The following is a 14,912-nucleotide window of genomic DNA, read 5'->3' as shown; positions in this document are numbered from 1 at the left end:
CTTGTATTTGTCTTTGTTGCTTGTGTTTGTATCTTTTTTTTTGGGTCCGGTCGTGGGGCCTGAACTCTGGGCCTGAGTGCTGTCCCTCAGCTCTTCAGCTTAAGGCTAGCACTCTACCACTTGAGCCACAGCGCCACTTTTTTCTTTTTGCTTATGTGGTGCTAAGGAATGGAACCCAGGGCCTCAGGCATGCAAGGCAAGCGCTCTACCACTGAGCTACCTTCCCAGCCTTGTGTTTATTTTTTGCTCAAGGCTGATATTCTACTCCTGAAACCACAGCTCCACTTCTTCCTTTTGTTTGGTTAATTGGAGACAAGAGTCTCTCAGATTTGTCTGTCTGAGCTGGCTTTGAATGGTGATCCTTGGAGCTCCACTTCCTTAGTAGCCAGGCTTACAGGCATGAGCCACTAGGGCTCTGGCATTCCCCCTTTTCTCATCAAATTTAGCAATTTTTGCTGGATTGGAAAAAGGTAGCATTAACCAAGATGCATTGAACTTTTATACTGACATGTTGAATGGAAACTTCTTTGTACAATTAAAGCTAATAAAACATTGAAGAGAATATGTAAATAAAAATTGCATCTCTTTCAGTGCTAATTGCTCTGATCACAGATCTATTTTAGCATATTGCCTTTATTCTTCTGTGAATTTTCTATTTATAGTCTCTCTTTCTCTCCCTCCCCCTCCCCTTTCTCTTTCTCTCTCTCTGTGAATATGCACTGGTCCTGGGGCTTAAATTCAGGGCTTGGATGTACTCTGATGAGTTTTTTGCTTGGGGCTAGCATTTTCCCACTTGAGTCACAGCTCCACTTCCAGCCTTATTGGTTGCTAATTGGAGATAAGAGTCTCAAGGTTGGGTGCTGGTGGCTTGTGTCTGTAATTCTCAAGAAGCTGAGATCTGATGATCACAGTTCAAAGTCAGCCCAGGCAGGAAAGCCCCTGAGACTCTAATCTCCAATTAAACCACTAGAAAACCAGAAGTGACACTGGGACTCAAAATGACAGCACTAGCTTTGAGTGGACAAAAGCTCAGAGGAATAGCACCTAGGCACCAAGTTCAAGCCCCAGGACCAACAACAACAAGCTGGCTATGACTAATAATCCTCAGCTCTTAGCCTTCTTAATAGCTAGGATTACAGGTATGAGCCACTGGCACCCAGCTCTATTTATACTCTTTGTTTTTGTTTTTGTTTTTTTTTTTTGGGTCCGGTTGTGGGCCTGAGCTCTGGGCCTGAGCGCTGTCCCTCAGCTCTTCAGCTCAAGGCTAGCGCTCTACCACTTGAGCCACAGTGCCACTTCTGGCTTTTTTTTTCTGCTTATGTGGTGCTGAGGAATCGAACCCAGGGCCTCATGCATGCAAGGCAAGCGCTCTACCACTGAGCCACCTTCTCAGCCCTTCTATTTATACTTTTTGACTAATGTTTTCATACTGAGTTGTTGGATTAACATAATGACTCAAAAATTCTTTGAGTACCCTAGATATTAATTTTGATTATCAATTATATTGTACTTTCTCAGTCTTTTACTTGACTTTTGCTTGACTTTTCAGGATAATACACACACACACACACACACACACACACACACACACACACACATATACATGTATATATATGTGTGTGTTTTTTCTACAGAAGTTAGTGATTTTCATGAGTTCATTTATGAACTTTGAGTTTTGGGTCTTGTAATACAAATATTATTTACAACAGTATTGTAATGATCTCAAAATTGTGTTTTCTGAACCCCTTTGGGCTTTAATTCTCTTGTGTACGGTAGGCATGTTGAAAAGTAAGCACAATTCCTAAACTATTGGGTACAAAGCCCAATCCTTACAGCACCATATATATAGCCTTGTGCTGAGCTGTCTCTAGATGCTCTTTTTCTAATGGATTCCTAATCACATCATCATATTTATTTTCCAGCTCATCTTTTCTTCAGTAATTCTGCTAATGGGTGCTATTCTTTGGAACCTTATTCTAATTTCTTATATGATATGATGATTCCCAGGTTACTATCAAACAATTTTTATCCATTCCTTTTCATTTTAAAGTTTGTGCTTTTAAGGATCTTCTTTTATTAACTTATTAGCTCCGGGGAAGAAGTCTCATGGGGACTTTAATTGTCATCAAAGTAAAAGTGTAGTATTAATTTGGGAGATGAGGAATTGGCATGTGTTTATATGAAATCCTGGTGTATTTTCTCGCATGTATGCAGGTGCTACAGTTTGGATAGGGTTTGAGTATTCTTCTCAAACAGTTGTGCTGGAAATTTCATGCCAGGTACGACTGCTGAGGTAGTGGGATATTTAGAAGTAAGTCCTAGTGAGAGGAATTAAATCATTGGTACACCAACTCAATATGGATCAGTGCTAATCTTGTAGAACAGCTTAGTTTTTAAGAGTGAGCTGTTGGACCCTAGACATTAACATACAGAGGCTAAAGGGGGCTATGCATAGGAGTGGTAGACAAAGCCTCAATATCTCTGTGCATATGATCATATAAAATAATACTCTATGAAATGAGCTCCAGGAAAAGAAAACAAGAGCCATTTTTAAAGTGCCATTGTTGCTGTTTTTGTTCTCTTTTCCTTTTGTCTTGTTTGTTAGTTTGTTTGTATTTGGAAAAGTCAGGGAGGACACATAAAAGGTGAAACAAGGATGAGTAAATAACAACAATGATATTCACTAGACACTATGTGGAATATGAACTGGGTATCTTGTGGGTGGGGACGGGAGGGAAAGACTGGGAGAGAGTGACGGAAGGGGAGACATGGTTTAAAAAGGATTGTACTCATTACTTATTACCTGACTCATGTAACTGTAAACCCTCTGTATATCAACTCTACATTAACAATAAATCAGTAAGTAAAAGAGTGAGCTGTTAAAAAGCAAGGGCTACCTATGGCTTATCCCTTTCTGAATACAGCTGCTCTCCCTTCCTGCTCTCTCCCAGGCTGTGACCCTGGTGAGGTCTTTATCAGGACACTAGCTTCATGCTGTTTGGTTCCTCTAACCAACAGAATTGTGGGAAAAAGAAAAAAACAACAACAACACCCCCAACATCTTGTCATTTATGTATTATCTAGTAACAGGTAATGTTATAGAAATATAAAATGAGCTATACAGCAGGTTTTCTTTTAGTCATCTTTGCTTAAGATTTTCTTCAAATTGATCTTACATATTTAATTAGTTTATCATTGAATCTATTATCTCTTATTTTCTACATATTCATTTATTTGCTTATTTTGTGCCAATACTAGATCTTGAACTCAAGGCCTCATGCTCTTACTTGTCTTACTTGTAGCACTGGGACTCCACAACTTAAGCCATATCTTCAATCTGACAATTTCCTAGTTAATTGGAGATAAGAGTCTCAAGTTCTCAAGTGGTTTTCTGCATGTGCTGGCTTTAAACTGTGATTTTCCAGTCTCAGCCTCCTGAATAATTAGGATTACGGGTGTAATCCTAATTATAACTGGCACCCAGCTTTTAAATTTACTTATTTATAGATATTGGCAATGACATATTTTCCTCAGTATATTCTTGTTTTCTTTTGGTAGCATTTTCTTGATACAAAATATATTTTATCTTGTTAACACTTTGTCACTTTATTTAACACATACACCTTTTATTTATTTACTAATGATTCATTCATTTATTTTGTGCCAGTACTAGGGCTTGAGCTGAGGGCTCAGGCATAGTCCCTGAGCTTTTGTGCTCAAGGCTAGTGCTATAACACATGAGCCACAGCTCTACTTCCAGCTAAAAAGCCAGTGGTTAACTGGGGATCAGAATCACATAGACTTTCCTGCCTGGCTTTGAACTGTGATTCTTAGATCTCAGCTTCCTGAGTAGCTAGGATAATAGGCATGACATAGCACACTGAAAACATATCTTTTTAATTGGTGTAAAAGACTTTGGCCTTTATCTAGCAGGACTGATCCATTCATGATTATTGTGATTACTGAGTTTGAATCTATTACTTACCTTTATATTTCCTTTGCCTTTCATTTGTACATTTTCTATTTTCATTCTTTATTTTTACTGATGAGGCTAATTTTGTTTCTTCCATTTTGCTATGTTCATAGTTTGGAATTAATCATCCTGTCTTTATTTTTATAGTGGATAATTCTCTCTCTTTCTCTCTCTCTCTCTCTCTCTCTCTCTCTCTCTCTCTCTCACACACACACACACACACACACACATCCTATAACTAGTCAGATCTAGACTTATCTCCGTAAGGCACAGTGATCCTTTGTACACTTTCTTTCTACCCATGCTGACATCTGAGATTTCAGTTCTTCACCATGGTTAGAAACACATATTTAAAGCTATGAATAACTATCCAGGCATACAATGTACCTGTAAGTCTTGCTGATTCTTGTCTCATCATTTTTGTAGCCCACATCCTCCTCTTTGTTGTATTCAGGATGTTTCTGGGTTATTTCTTTCAGAGAGTGTCTGTGGGTGGTTAACTCTCCAAATCCTGCTTTTTCCTCCCACTTGAATGCTAGTTTGGGTGGAATTAAGATTCCTACCTCAATCTTCAGATTTTTTTCTTTTTCTTTTTTTCGTTTAATTATTTTACTGCTAATTCCATAAAGATAAGAAATGCCAGGATAGTAACAGTCTGGAGAAATGGTTGAAATGATTGAACACTCTTGAAATTTTAGAAGTTTCATCTCTATGGTCCATGACTTCCTAAAAGTGATGTCTGGAAGCCCTGTGGGGTTCCTCCCCCAGATCCAGTATAATTATTTCTTATAAAACAGTCTAGGGAAAAAAATAGTTAGGAAGCAATGCATATTTTGCCATTTAAGTCAGACAGAGTCATGGGCAGTCTGTCATCTGAACAGGAACTTCTGTCAGGGCTGGAAACCGCCGGTAGATAGGTGCTGAATGACAGAACAGACCAGGGCAGCACTAAAGTATTCAAAGGTTCCACTCTTAGAATGAAAACAAAAGGGTGTCAACGCAGGTTTAATGGGCTCTAGGGAAAAGAGCAGCAGTGCTTGGCTTTCAGGTTAACGGCCTCAATCTCTCTGTACAAACTTCAACCAAGGCCAAGGCCCAGTGATTGGCCCCTTCAATTGGAGGGTCCATCTTCCACCTTCCCCCACGAGACTGGAGGACTTAGCTGCCTGATGGTGAGACACTAGGCTGTTCTTTGGTAATGCTTGGCGTAGCCGAGTCAGCCTGCGATGGGGTAAGCTACATGGCAGCGGCCATGAGGCAGTGGTTGGCATGGATCAGCTTCCTGGCACGGCTGTGCAGACAGGCCTCCTGAGCTAGGCACACAGGGCTGCAGCCCGGCCATCCGACAGGAAGTCTCAGGAGTTTCTCAATGGCTGTTACTGCCACTCCATCGAGCCAAGGACGCCCTCCTGTATTTGCCCTCCTGTATTTGGGGTGCATAAAGGTTTGAATGTGAATCGTCCTCCGCAGGATTCTGTATTGGGGCCTTGGCCTCTAGCTGGTGGGTGCTACTTTGGGAGGAAAGTCACTAGGGGACACGCCTTGGAAGGGCCTATGATCCTAATCCCTCCTTACTCTGCTTCCTGTCCACCATGAAATGAACAACAGGATTGAATCTTCAGAACCAATGGGCTAAAAGAAATCTTGTCTCCTTTGCATTGTTGCTATCAGGCATGTGGCTACATACAATGATGCACAAATCACAGCAAACTTTAATATTACACTTGTTTTTTTTTTCCTGTAACTAATGTGCCTTTTTCCTCCCCTTGCTTGTGTAATGTAATGCTTTTTTATTTTATTTTATTTTTTTAGCCAGTATTGGAGCTTGAAATCAGAGCTTTGCACTCTCACTTGGCTTTTCCCCTCAAGGCTTAGTTGTTTGACCCCTTGAGCCATACCTCCACTTCCAGCTTTTTTTCCCTCCCTGACTACTTGGAGATAAGAGTCTCATAGACTTTTCTGCTTAAACTAACTTTGGGAACCATGATCCTTAGATCTTGGCCTCTTGAGTAGTTAGGATTGCAGGCATGAGCCACTTACACTCAGCCTTGTAATATTAAAAAAAAAAAAAAAAACAAACCAGATAAGTGGGAACTAAATTACTGTTAGATGAAAGCAAGTTTTGTTGTGCTATTGTAACTAGGCAACATTGAGGTAGAGGAATGTGTTTTGAAAGTTTTTACTATAGCATTGATAAATGTTTGAGGCCATAGATATGTTTAATCTGGTTTAAACACTACAATGTATGATACATTAGAATGTTGTATGATATTGTGTTAGCATGTGCAACTTTTATGTTTTTATGTGCCCATTAAGAAATAAAGTAGTGTGGCTGGGGAGGTAGCTCAGTAGTAGAGTGCTTGCCTTGCATGCATGAGGCCCTGGGTTCGATTCCTCAGCACCACATAAGCAGAAAAAGCCGGAAGTGGCGCTATGGCTTAAGTGGTAGAGTGCTAGCCTTGAGCTGAAGAGCTGAGGGACAGTGCCCAGGCCCTGAGTTCAGGTCCCATGACCAGCAAAAAAAAAAAAAAAAAAGAAAAAAAGAAATAAAATAGTACATTTTATTGTTTAGGGAAATAGTAAATTTTTATTTTCTTGTGTGAGCAGTGGACTGCTTTGATGTTGGTGGTGCTATTCCTGCCCTCTGGAAATGTGATACTGATGGTAATAGTGCAACTCTGATAAGTTAGACCTGGAATATACCTAATGTGACTGGGCTAGGGTTGTTGTTCTTTACATAATTCTGTGACTGTAGAGGTGGTGACCACATAACACTACAGTGCACACGGTGGAGGTCATATGAATCTAGAATACCTGATATGATTTTAACCCATGACACAAGAGCAGGAAAAAAAATCTCCAGAAAGTATGATGTTGATTGCAGCCATATGCACATCACTCTGAAATGTCAGCTTTATTCCCTCAGCCCCACTACATTGCATGTTGTAATCATATGTACGCATTGGTGTTATTGGTTGCCTGTGGTTTGACTGTGTCTCCTAAGGTTCATACAGTGATTGGTCCCCATGTAGCAGGTAGTAGGACCATTCAGAGACGGGGTTCTGTGTGAAGAGGTCATAGGACATTAAGGCTGACCATCTTTTGCAAAACGGTCGCTACGAAAGAACAAAACTGACCTGCGCCACCATCTCTCGTTTTCTGTCTCGCCTCCCAATCCCTACCTCACTGGTTCCCAAAGGGATGCCATCTCCTGTATGTTGACCCAGCCAAGGGGCCTCACCAGAAGCTGAATGGATTGGGTCGCTTGGTCTTATAGTTTCAGCCTAAAATAATGTGAACTAGTCTGTTAGACTATGGTATGAAGTCTGTTAGATCTCTCTCTCTCTCTCCCTCTCTCTGACTGTCTCTGTCTCTCTCTTTCTCTCTCTCTTCCAACTTGTGTCTATTTCTTTCTCTTCCGTGTTAGTAATGGGACTTGAACTCAGAGCCTAGGAGCTGTCCCTTAGCTTATTCACTCAAGTTTGACACTCAACCACTTGAACTATAGCTCCACTCCTGGATTTTTTTTTTGGTTAATTGGAGATAAGACTTTCCTGCCTGGTGTGGTTTTGAACTGTGGTCCTCAGACCTCAGCCTCTTGGATTATAGGCATGAGCCAACAGCACCTTGGGTTAGACTTTTCTTTAAAAACATAGTCGGTGTGAATTGAACCCCCTTTGTACTACTTAAATATTAATCCAGTCTTGGTTATTTTGATTAAGCAATATAAAATGGACTAAACCAGCTGGTAGGGTGGAATTCACATAAATCTGTCATGGTGGTGGCACAACTCTGTAATAATGACTGTGGAATTCAGATAATATTGAGGTGGTTACTTACATAAATAACATCATTATGTCGGAGGTACATACAATGGTGTGATTGTGGCATTCGCATAATATTGTGTGGATGAGTCTAGTACAAACAGAACTCTGTCCTGGTGTTTGTGGTGGCTGCATAGCTGATAGTGTTGACTGCATTTACATCAGTTCTGTGACAGCTGAGTTTGGTGGTACATGCTTGTGATACCAGCACTTGGGAGATGGAGGCAGAAGGATTGCAAGCTCAAGGCCAATCTGGTCCACACATTAAGACCCTATCTCAAAAAAAGAAAACAAGAAACACTTCCCTGTCTACCCTATACCCCACCACAACGAAACAGGTACTCTGTGACATTGGTGAAGGAGTTCACAATGTTGCTGTGGGGGTAGGAGTGTACAAATAGCTTAATGATACTTTTCAAGGCATTCTATCATGTTAAGGTGGTGGCGTTCATATCTCTGCTGGCTGTTGTATCCATGCACTCTGTGATGGTGGTGATGTCTGTGATCCCATGATTCCACAATAGCAATGGGGAAGCTTTTATTTGTCATGAGCCATTTGAATATGTATAACATTTTCCCCAGGGCTATACAGAATTATAAACTTTAAAATTATCCTGCTATTTCTGGCTATACATTTAATCACCTCCCCCTAAAAATGTGATAGTGGACCTTGTTTCTCTTTGGTGAGGCATGTGATGTTAGCTGGTATTTGGAAAGTTGATGTTCCTACTTGCAACTGCTTTTTCAGGTTTGTATTAGTCAGTGTGAGGATGGTTGACTCTTTGTAATGATGTGTTTTGAACAGACTGCTCATAGCAGTAAGTTGGCGTGAACACCGATGCATATTTCAATACACATCTCCTCAAAGTGAGAAATACATCCCTGCATATGTAATAGTCATAGAACTAAGCAGTGGGACCTAGTGGGGACCTAGCTTTCAGTTCCTCATCACTTTGCAACTGAATGGTTTCATGTGGTAGGTGATCAGGCCCATCAGCTGGTTCCACATTGAGTGGTGTAACAAAGATATTCGATTCCATTCATTTGCTTTTCATGTCCTTGAATCTTTCATTATATACTTTAGTTAGTTTCTCACACTCACCAAAATATTCAAATCTTGTTGGAGGCTTGTGTCCTTCTAAGGTGGGAAAATATACTGGTATTATTCAAGTAACTTAGCTTCAGATTGATAGCAGAGAGCTGAGAAGCTAATCAGGGGACTGAAGTTTGACATTCAGTATTGAGAGAAACTTGGTAATGTCCACCATGAATGTTAAGCCACACAGCCACTTGCTATTATTGTGTTCCCTGACAGGTTTCCTTTATCTCCTTGACTGCTTGACTTCATCCTACAGTTCATAAAACCTCATGAACATGTTCTCATAACTCAGCCACTGTACTTCATCGTGATAAGATCATAATCCTCAGAGTCAAGATTTTTCAGTAATTCCTTAAGGTGGCAGTTTTGCCTTTGACAAAAGGTGTGCATGACATTGCTGTTGACATCACATGGTTGAGCCACAGTGTGTGGTGTGTGATGCAAGGGTATGATTCAGTTCTTTCTTGACAAATGCAGTAACCCTTTGTGCTTCCCAGTCTTGGTGGAAGCTCCATCTATATTAAGGCCATGTAAGTTTTCAAATGTTAACCCACATTATTTTCATTGATAAAATAAGGCTTTGTCTCTTGTAGTGCCATGCATGGCTTTCAGTGACAGCAATTCATCTCATGTGGCCACATCTGCAGTGATCCAAGGAACAAGAACAGCCAGTTGAGAAATATTTGTTATGTCTATTGACTCATCTCAAGCCAGAGAAAAAGTTGGAAGTCTTCTGCAGAATCCTAAAACATTTTCTCAATATCTTGTGCTAAGTCAGTAATTCAATCTGAGACTGTTCTCCAAGGCAAGCTAACACTCCGAGACAGTTTTACATTGGTGCTAACAACTCCATAGCACCCCTCATGTACTCTTTCACAAACTCTCACTCAGCATAAGGCCTCAGCTTCCTGTGATTAGCTTGCTTCCAATACCTTTATCTGAATAACATTGTGTCTGTCATAGTGAGGCCTAGTGAAAGCGCTTTTGATTCTAAACTTTGCCGTAAATCATTGATTTTTATCCAGATGCATTTCCTCTCCCCATTCATTGAGTTTAGTATCATTTGAGCTGTAACGATTTGAGATTATCTTTTTTTATTCATTATTGCTAATGCATCACTGTGAAGTAGGAACCGTTTGTCGATTGCTTTGATCGGTGGTGGGGCTTGAACTCAGGGCCTGGGTGCTGTCCCTGAGCTCTGGAGCTCAAGGCTAGCGCTCTATCATGTTGAGCCACGGCGCCACTTCTGTTTTTCTGGTGATTAATTGGAGATTAAGCGTCTCAGGGACTTTCCTGCCTAGGCTCAGATCTCAGCCTCCTGAGTATCTAGGATTACAGGCGTGAGTCACTGGTACCTAGCTACAGTTTGCCTTTTTAACAACAAAAACAGAATCTTTACTCCATTTTTCTTGTCTATATCTGCATCAACTTTTCTGTGTGTGTTGTGTGTGTTGTGTGTGTGTGTGTCCGTGCATGCACACGCACACTGTTACTGAGGTTTGAACACTAGCCTTACTCTCCCATGAGATTTCCCACTCATGACTGTTACTCTACTGGGTGAACCACACCAGCTTTTTTTTTTTCTGGTTAACTGGAGATAAAAGTCTCAGATTTTTCTTCATAGGCTGACTTTGAAACTTGATTCTCAGATCTCAAGGCTCCTGAGTAGCAAGGATTACAAGTGTGAGCCACCAGCACATAGCATCAGCTTTTCTTCCTAGATGTGATTTGTAGGATGTCATGCCACTTTAATTTCAATAACCGTCTGGTATGAATTTTACCAGGGATGTGATTATTTTGCTTGGATTGCTGTTCTAACCCTGCATCTTGGATTTGGAGCACATCCAATGTTTTTATCATCAACTTTTGAGGTCTTTTCTGTGTACCGTGATTTCCCTAACCTTCACTAACTCTCTTTTTAAAAAAAAATTAAATTTAAAATTTTTATTTATTTATTGTAAAAGTGATGAACAAAAGGATTACAGAGTAACGTTCAAGAGTAAGGTAATAAGTATATATATATATGACTCTTTTATGGAGATGGTTGATGATGGACGTGCATAAAGGTTGGATGGAGCTATCATCTGTGAATACAGAGAAGTCTATGACATTGTTGTCAATCATCAGCATTCATGAGGAATCATCTATCACAGCTCCTCCATCAGTGGACCACTGGAATTTTGCCAGTGTGTTAACACTGCCCTCTGAGTCATTGCAATATCGTTAGATGGCCCCAGGCAGCCAATGAGAAGAATACATTGCTGTATATGTCCTGTCTATCCAATAATGGATGTACCTTGCTTGTCCCTCAGATTTTACATTAACACCATTCACTTACTATACATTTATTTTGCTATGAGCAAAATAACACCTAGATTAATTGAATTTTGAGTCCTGCCTGTGATTTCCTTTGCAGGGTTAGACCAAATGATTTGGGGCCTCGTATAGCCCGAGGGCTGGATATTCTCCAGCCTTGTTCTTACAAGGTGGGTGATGGCAGTGTTCACTGAACCCCATGACCATTGTCATCTTCTGTCACATTTGTGTGGTCCTGATGTCACTGTGTAACACTGTGGTGTCAGTCACTACATGATACGGTGACATGATGATTACGCAATTTTCCACTGCGGTGGTGAATTTCATGGATTTCTGTAGCTGTGGATGTGTGCGACTTTGCTACACTGGGGTTGGTGGTGTTCATTTGACTCTGATGGTGGTTTGCTGGTGTCAGTGACATTGATTGTGAACTCTCATCCCAGTGACATTGTGGGCTCTACATGTTTCTGTGGCATTTGTGGTAGTGTTCACATAACTTTGCGGCTTTGAGCATATCTGCCACATCGTTACTCTTGATGGTGTTGATGTTCTTTTAGCCTACAATGTTTACGTAAATCAATGACACTCTTAGTGCTGTTCACACACATCACTGTATCACTATTAGTGGTACTTACATTACTTAGTGACCTTATTCATGCATGTATCTCTGAGACAGTGTTGGTGGTATATGATAACTCTGTAACTATGGTTACATGACTGTAACTCTTCCGAGAACTGAGTTCTCCATGGCACTGACCAAGTACCACGAGAGTGACAGAGGTGATACTTAAATAGGTACATGAATTCCCATGATTCAAAACACTGGTGGAGGTGAACTCAGATCTTACGTGAAATTCATCATGGTGTGCCTATCACTCTGCTATGTTTTTAATGTATTGGTGTAATTGTGGAGCATTTGTGGTGCTAGTCATCTTGTGATGGTGGTGATGGTCTTATTCATGGGACTCTCTACCTTGGCCGTGACATTTTTGTGACTCTGTCACAATAGTGGCATTGGCAGTGATATATCATTGCAAGGTAGTAGCAGCTGCGGTGAACTATGCCATTAGTCCAGAACATTTACATTACTCAGCTACCTTGGTCATTGTGGTATTTTCAAAGCTCTGAACAGGAGTGGTAGCAATATTTGAATAATGCCATGGTTCTGGTTATGATACTAACATATGTTTCAATGTTGTTGGGGGTAGCATTTGAATAATTGTATGGGATTTATACTCTCTTATGCCACAGCAGATGTGCTATTCAAACAGCTCTATGATGGTATCTGTAGATATAGTCATGTGACTGTAATGATATTGTATATATAGTGATCTTAGAACTACAAAGTTGGGTGTGGTCATGATATTTAATCACCTTACTCCTAAATGTGATGGCTGGACCTGGAAGACAAGGGTTATCACATGACCCACCACAGATTGGTGAGCTCCACATAACTTCATAATACAGGTGGTAGTTGTCTTAAAACCTTCACTGGTAACTAGGGTATTCATAAACAGTTCAGAAGGTATAAATTGTTGGGAAGTCACAAAACTCTGAAACAGTGGCGGGAACTGTATTCACATAATTCTGCAATGTTATAACAGTTATGCTCTTACCATTTTTAAACTTTTGGTCATGGAATTCACATAACGATGCATCCATGGTGTGGGAGGATGTTCATATAACTCTGTGATATGGGTCATGGTTTTCATATAACATGGTAATGGTAGATGTGCTATTTATATTAATTTGGGGTTTGGGTTGCCTTTTTCATGGAAATACATAGCCATGGTGAGGAAAGTATTTTATAACTGTGCAACAGTGGTGATGGTAACGATATAATTCTACACTGATGTTTATCATTTCCATGTAACGAATTACATTGTCATGATATTTACACAATGGTGGTGACCATATAACTCCACCATATTATTTCTTGTGGTTTTCTTCAGTGTGGGTTATGGTATTTGATGTATCTGCTGGTCATATTTCCAGACTCAGGACATCAATGTGCCTGGCATTCACACAATTTTGTGGGCTGTGACATTCATGTAACTGTGACATTGGCCATGAAGTTGACATACCTCTGCAAAGAGGGTATTTGCATATAACCCTGTGGCTTGATAGTGATAATTATCGCATACCTCTGGGACACTGGCCCTGTTATTTTATAAAAACAGCAATGGTGTCAGTTGTCATAGTCACACGATTTCTGTGTTATGGTAGTCTCCCTCATAAATCTCAGTGGCTTCCACATGACTGGGTTGGTGATAGAGATAATCAAATAGCTGGAATATTAATGGGGAGGAAGAGCCCCAGGCATGGCTGTAGAGCCACTCAAGGATGCCAAATGTTCCTTAAAGTTCCATAACAAGATGACAAGGCCAGGCTCACATTTAGGTCTTATGAATAATTCAAATGCAGTCTTTTCTGTCCCACATCATGAGGTTTGTTTGTTAAATCTAGGCATTTGTGTCAAACATCTGTATCTTTAAACTCTCAAAAACTAAGATTGTAAATGTTGTATTTAGTTCTTCATCATAATTTAATTATGTGCACATTGCTTTATATGTTCTTCATGTATGAATTTAGCTATACATTGAGACGTGTAAATTTGAACTTCAGAAAATATATGGCAAATAATGTATAAGAAGGCTTTCTGGTAAGCTAAAGTAGATTTTTCATAGATTCACAATGTATTTGTTAGAAAGTGAAGTTTAATGTTAAAGAAAGCATGAGTCATTCTGTATTTTCATTCTGCTTTTAAATTTCTTTTTTGGTACCAGTCCTGGGACTTGAATTCAGGGCCTGGGTGCTGTCCCTGAGCTCTTTTGCTTATGGCTAGCACTCTCTATCACTTGAACCACAGCTCCACCTCCAGTTTTTTGATGGTTAACTAGAGATAAGACCCAAGGACTTTCTTGCCCCGGTTAGCCTCAAACCAAAATCCTTAGACCTTAGCTAGAACTACAGGTGTAAGCCACTGGTCTTGGGCCTATGTTTATACATCTTTAGAAGAGACAAGAACTAAAATTATGATGTTGAGATCTGGGTGTTAAATGTGTTGAAATAGCATTTGGTTAAAGATTTACGATTTCTGTAATTTGTGATGTATAAGTTGCTCCACAATAAAGTGTTCATCAAAGTGAAATACTAGTAGGCTTTAGAAAATTCAAGTGCAAGCCATGTGTGTTAGTACATGATTGTAATCTCAACACTTGGGCGGCTAAGGCAAGAAAGACTATGAATTTAAGGTGAGCCTGAAGCTAAATAGTGATACCTTGTTTCAAAAAAAAAATCAAATGTAGTGACAATTTAAGAACTCTAAATATTCTCTTATAGATATGAACAAACCTTACCATGGAACTTAGACTTAAAATTTGATTTAAGAAATGCACGTTAAGCAAATCTGGGTGGCTCATGCCTATAATCTTAGCTACTCAGAATGCTGAGATCTAAGGATCCCAATTCAAAGCCAACTGAGGCAGGGAAGTCCCTGTGACTCTACTCTCCAATTTACCAACAAAGAGCTGGAAGTAGAGGTATGGCTTAAGTGGTAGAGCAAGTGGTAGCTTTGAGCAAAAACAAAACAAAAGCAAACAAACAAACCAGAACAACAACAACAAAATGCTCGGGGAGGGCTGGGAATGTGGCTTACTAGTAGAGTGCTTGACTAGAATCCATGAAGCCTTGGGTTTGA

At 40.1% G+C, this 14,912-nt stretch overlaps 1 protein-coding gene across 1 annotated transcript in view; it reads left to right on the top strand.

Moving 5' to 3' along the window:
• Shc3 (SHC adaptor protein 3) overlaps positions 1 to 14,912 on the top strand; it is a 161,216-nt gene that overhangs the window by 50,213 nt on the left and 96,091 nt on the right. The window lies entirely within an intron of this gene.

Source organism: Dipodomys spectabilis, unplaced genomic scaffold, assembly GCF_019054845.1.
Source record: "Dipodomys spectabilis isolate Male_0828 unplaced genomic scaffold, ASM1905484v1 ptg000098l, whole genome shotgun sequence".
In the NCBI taxonomy this organism is placed as follows: domain Eukaryota; kingdom Metazoa; phylum Chordata; class Mammalia; order Rodentia; family Heteromyidae; genus Dipodomys; species Dipodomys spectabilis.
This window is presented reverse-complemented; position numbering and strand designations above follow the sequence as displayed.